The 5919-nt window shown below is 36.6% G+C and overlaps 1 non-coding gene across 1 annotated transcript; it reads left to right on the forward strand.

Moving 5' to 3' along the window:
• Positions 1–2896: 2896 nt before the first annotated feature.
• LOC112731869 (small nucleolar RNA R71) lies at positions 2897–3004 on the forward strand. The gene has a single exon (XR_003167622.1). It is a non-coding gene; the product is annotated as a small nucleolar RNA R71 (small nucleolar RNA).
• Positions 3005–5919: the final 2915 nt, after the last annotated feature.

Consider the following 5919-nt stretch of genomic DNA (forward strand, 5'->3'; position numbering starts at 1 on the left):
ACTTCAGACCGGTTGCTAGTGGGAATGATTGAGCGTTGAATGAACTCCAACCGTCCTCTAGCTACAGGCTTAAGGTCCAGTCTTCTCAGTTGAACCGGTTTGCCTTTTGAGTCAATCTTCCATTGAGCTCCTTCCACACATATGTCCATGAGGACTTGGTCCAACCTTTGATCAAAGTTGACTCTTCTTGTGTAGGGGCGTGCGTTCTCTTCCATCATTGGCAAGTTGAACGCCAACCTCATATTTTCCGGACTGAAATCTAAGTAGTTCCCTCGGACCATGGTAAGATAATTCTTTGGGTTCGGGTTCTTACTTTGATCATGGTTTCTGGTGATCCATGCATTAGCATAGAACTCTTGAACCATTAGAATTCGGACTTGTTGGATGGGTTTTGTTAGAGCTTCCCAACCTCTTCTTTGGATTTCATGTCGGATTTCTGGATACTCATTTCTCTTGAGTTTGAAAGGGACCTCGGGGATCACCTTCTTCTTAGCCACAACATCATAGAAGTGGTCTTGATGGGTGATAGGGAAGAGAGCTTGAGGTGATTGGTGAAGGGTTTTGGGGAAGGGTGTTTATTGGGAAGAGAGGATGAACATTGAGAAGAGGGAAGAGTATGAGTGGAGGTAGGTGGGGATTCTATAGGGTCCACAGATGCTGAGATGATCATGTGGGGTCCACAGATCCTGAGGTGTCAAGGAAATGCATCCCTGCACCAATTAGGCATGTAAAATGCCTTTGCATGCAATTCTGGCATTTAAACGCCGAATTGGTGCTTGTTCTGGGCGTTCAGTGCCCAGATGCAGCATGTTTCTGGCGTTGAACGCCAGTTCTATGCTTGTTTCTGGCGTTCAGCGCCAGCTTTCCTCAGTGTGCATTCCTGGCGCCTGAACGCCAAGATGCTGCTTGTTTTGGGCGTTCGACGCCAGATCCATGCTCTGTTCTGGCGTTGAATGCCAGCCAGATGCTCCTTACTGGCGTTTAAACGCCAGTAAGCCATTCCTCCAGGGTGTGATTTTTCTTCTGCTGTTTTTGATTCTGTTTTTGATTTTTCTATTTATTTTGTGACTCCACATGATCATGAACCTAATAAAACATGAAAGAATAATAAAATAAAAATAAAATTAGATAAATAAAAATTGGGTTGCCTCCCAATAAGCGCTTCTTTAATGTCAATAGCTTGACAGTGGGCTCTCATGGAGCCACACAGGTGATCAGGTCAATTTTATAGACTCCTAACACCAAACTTAGAGTTTGGATATGGGAGTTCAACACCAAACTTAGAGTTTGGCTGAGGCCTCCCAACACCAAACTTAGAGTTTGACTGTGGGGGCTTTAGTTGACTCTGTACTGAGAGAAGCTTACTGTGCCTCTTTTCCATGTTTATAGAAGGATGTCCTTGAGTTTTAAACACAAGGGAGTCCTCATTCAATTGAAGGACTATTTCACCTCTGTCAACATCAATCACAGCTCTTGCTGTGGCTAGGAAGGGTCTTCCAAGGATGATGGATTCATCCTCATCCTTCCCAGTATCTAGGATTATGAAATTAGCAGGGATGTAAATGCCTTCAACCTTTACTAACACGTCCTCTACCTGTCCATAAGCCTCTTTTCTTGAATTGTCTGCCATCTCTAATGAGATTCTAGCAGCTTGCACCTCAAAGATTCTCAGTTTCTCCATTACAGAGAGTGGCATGAGGTTTATTCCTGACCCAAGGTCACATAGAGCCTTCTCAAAGGTTATGGTGCCTATGGTACAAGGTATTAGGAACTTTCCAGGATCCTGTTTCTTCTGAGGCAGTCTCAGTTGATCCAATGCATTTAGTTCATTGGTGAACAGGGGAGGTTCATCTCCCCAAGTCTCATTACCAAATAAATTGGCATTCAGCTTCATGATTGCACCAAGGAACTTGGCAACTTGCTCTTTAGTAACATCCTCATTCTCTTCAGAGGAGGAATACTCATCAGAGCTCATGAAGGGCGTAAGGAGGTTTAATGGAATCTCTATGGTCTCTAGATGAGTCTCAGATTCCTTTGGTTCCTTAGAGGGAAACTCCTTATTGATCACTGGACGTCCCAGGAGGTCTTCCTCGTTGGGATTCACATCCTCCCCTTCCTTCTTGAATTCGGCCATGATGGTTATTTCAATGGCCTTGCACTCTCTCTTTGGATTCTCTTCTGTATTGCTTGGGAGAGTACTAGGAGGAGTTTCAGTGATCTTCTTACTCAGCTGGCCCACTTGTGCCTCCAAATTTCTAATGGAGGACCTTGTTTCACTCATGAAACTCAAAGTGGCCTTAGATAGATCAGAGACTAAGTTTGCTAAATTAGAGGTATTTTGTTCAGAGTTCTCTATCTGTGGCTGAGTAGATGATGGAAAAGGCTTGCTATTGCTAAACATGTTTCTTCCACCATTATTAAAGCCTTGTTGAGGCTTTTGTTGATCCTTCCATGAGAGATTTGGGTGATTTCTCCATGAGGGATTATAGGTGTTTCCATATGGTTCACCCATGTAATTCACCTCTGCTATTGCAGGGTTCTCAGGATCATAAGCTTCTTCTTCAGAAGATGCTTCTTGAGTACTGTTGGATGCAGCTTGTATTCCATTCAGAGTCTGAGAAATCATATTGACTTGCTGAGTCAATATTTTATTCTGAGCCAATATGGCATTCAGAGTATCAATTTCAAGAACTCCCTTCTTCTGAGGTGTCCCATTACTCACAGGATTCCTCTCAGAAGTGTACATGAACTAGTTATTAGCAACCATGTCAATGAGTTCTTGAGCTTCTGCAGGCGTTTTCTTTAGGTGAATGGATCCACATGCAGAAGTATCCAATGACATCTTAGCTAATTCAGACAGACCATCATAGTATATATCCAGGATGGTCCATTCTGAAAGCATGTCAGAAGGACACTTTTTGGTCAGTTCTTTGTATCTCTCCCAAGCTTCATAGAGGGATTCACCTTCTTTCTGTTTGAAGGTTTGAACATCCACTCTAAGCTTACTCAACTTTTGAGGAGGAAAGAACTTGGCTAAAAAAGCCTTGACCAGCTTATCCCAAGAGTTCAGGCTATCCTTAGTTTGAGAGTCCAACCATATTCTAGCTCTGTCTCTTACAGCAAACGGGAAAAGCATGAGCCTGTAGACTTCAGGATCTACTCCATTAGTCTTAACAGTGTCACATATCTGCAAGAATTCAGTTAAGAACTGAAAGGGATCTTCAGATGGAAGTCTATGAAACTTGCAGTTTTGTTGCATCAGAGAAACTAATTGAGGTTTAAGCTTAAAATTGTTTGCTCCAATGGTAGGGATGGAGATGCTTCTTCCATGTGAATTGGAATTTGGTGCAGTAAAGTCACCAAGCACCTTCCTTACATTATTATTATTTTTGGCTGTCATCTCCTCTTCCTTTTTGAAAATTTCTGTAAGGTTGTCTCTGGATTGTTGTAGTTTAGCTTCTCTTAGTTTCCTCTTCAGAGTCCTTTCAGGTTCAGGATCTGCTTCAACAAGAATGTTCTTGTCCTTGCTCCTGCTCATATGAAAAATAAGGGAACAGAAAATAATAATAGAGATCCTTTTTACCATAATATAGAGGTTCCCTTGTTATTAGTAGAAGAAGAAAGGGAGTAAGAGTGAAGAAGAATGGATAATCTAAACACAAGGGTGAGGATAGGAGCAGTAATTTGAGATGAAGAGAAGTGTTAGTAAATGAATAAATAAATAGAAGGAGATGGGAGAGAGAATTTCGAAAATTAAATTTTGAAAAAGAGTTAATGATTTTCGAAAATTAAAGGAGAATCAAAATTAAAATTAAAATTTAAACAATTAATTAACTAAAAAGAATTTTTGAAAAGAGGGAGGTATTTTTGAAAATTAGAGAGGGATAGTTAGTTAGGTAGTTTTGAAAGAGATAAGAAACAAACAAAAAGTTAATTATTTAGTTGAAACAAATTTTGAAAATCAATTTTTAAAAGATAAGAAGATAAAAAGTTAGAAAAGATATTTGAAAAAGATATGATATGAAGAGGTATGATTAAAAAGATATGATTTTGAAAAAGATAAGATAAAAAGATATTTTTTAAAAGATATGATTGAAATTAGTTTTGAAAAAGATTTGATTTTTAAAATCACAATTAATGACTTGATTCACAAGAAATCACAAGATATGATTCTAGAATTTAAAGTTTGAATCTTTCTTAACAAGTAAGTAACAAACTTGAACTTTTTGAATCAAAACATTAATTGTTGATGATATTTTCAAAAATATGATATAAAATTAAGAAAAAGATTTTTGAAAAATATTTTTTTAAAACTTTCAAAAATAAATAAGAAAAATGAAAAAAAGATATGATTTTTGAAAAAGATTTTGAAAAAGATAAGATTTTTAAATTGAAAATTTGATTTGACTCATAAGAAACAACTAAATTTTAAAAAGTTTTGAAAAATTCAACTCAATTTTTCAAAAATTTATGAGTGAAAAAAGGAAAGATATTTTTTTGATTTTTGAATTTTTAATGAAGAAAGAGAAAAACATGAAAAAGACTCAATGCATGAGAATTTTAGATCAAAACAATGAATGCATGCAAGAACACTATGAATGTCAAGATGAACACCAAGAACACTATGAATGTCAAGATGAACATCAAGAACTTATTTTTGAAAAATTTTCAAGAAAAGAAAACATGCAAGACACCAAACTTAGAAATTTTTCATGTATAGACACTATGAATGCAAGAATGCATATGAAAAATAAGAAAAGACACAAAACAAGAAAATATGAAGATCAAACAAGAAGACTGGCCAAGAACAACTTGAAGATCATGAAGAACACTATGAATGCATGAATTTTCGAAAAAATGCATAAAGAATTTTTTTTAAAAAATGCAATTGACACCAAACTTAAAAATTGACTCAAGACTCAAACAAGAAACATAAAATATTTTTGATTTTTATGATTTTATAATTTTTTTTGTATTTTTCGAAAATTATTTGAAAAAGAAAATAAGGATATCAAAATTTTTAATATGAATTCTAGGAATCTTGCACTCTTAGTCTAAAGCTTCTGTCCAGGAATTAAACATGGCTCACTAGCCAGCCAAGCTTTCAGTGAAAGCTCCGGTCTAAAACACTAGACATGGCCAATAGCCAGCTAAGCTTCAGAATACAAATCAATCATACAACAACAAATTTTATTAGCAACAACTAGCTTGCTCTTGTGATGATGGTTTGGAAGCCTTAGTCCAAATGAATTTAGACATGGCTTTACAGCCAGCCAGGCTTCAACATGCTTCATGAAACACTAGAATTCATTCTTAAAAATTCTGAAGAAAAATATATTTTATTTTATATTATATATTTTTTTTTCAGATATTAATTGGGAAAAACAAAAAAGAAGAAAATATTTTTGAAAAATTTTTTGAAAACTTTTTGAAAATAAAATAAGAAGAAAATTACCCAATCTGAGCAACACGATGAACCGTCAGTTGTCCAAACTCGAACAATCCCCGGCAACGGCGCCAAAAACTTGGTGCACGAAATTGTGATCCTTGGTAATGGCTCCAAAACTTGGTGCTCTAATCTTAATTCATAATTTGTCACAACTTCGATACAACTAACCAGCAAGTGCACTGGGTCATCCAAGTAATAAAACCTTACGTGAGTAAGGGTCGATCCCACGGAGATTGTCGGTATGAAGCAAGCTATGGTTATCTTGTAAATCTCAGTCAGGCGGATATTAATTGGTTATGGAGTTTTTGAATAATAATAGTAAATAAACAGAAAATAAAGATAGAAATACTTATGTAATTCATTGGTGAGAATTTCAGATAAGCGTATAGAGATGCTTTCGTTCCTCTGAACCTCTGCTTTCCTGCTGTCTTCATCCATTCAGTCTTACTCCATTCTATGGCAAGATTTAC

Source organism: Arachis hypogaea, chromosome 12 (assembly GCF_003086295.3).
Source record: "Arachis hypogaea cultivar Tifrunner chromosome 12, arahy.Tifrunner.gnm2.J5K5, whole genome shotgun sequence".
Taxonomy (NCBI): Eukaryota; Viridiplantae; Streptophyta; class Magnoliopsida; order Fabales; family Fabaceae; genus Arachis; species Arachis hypogaea.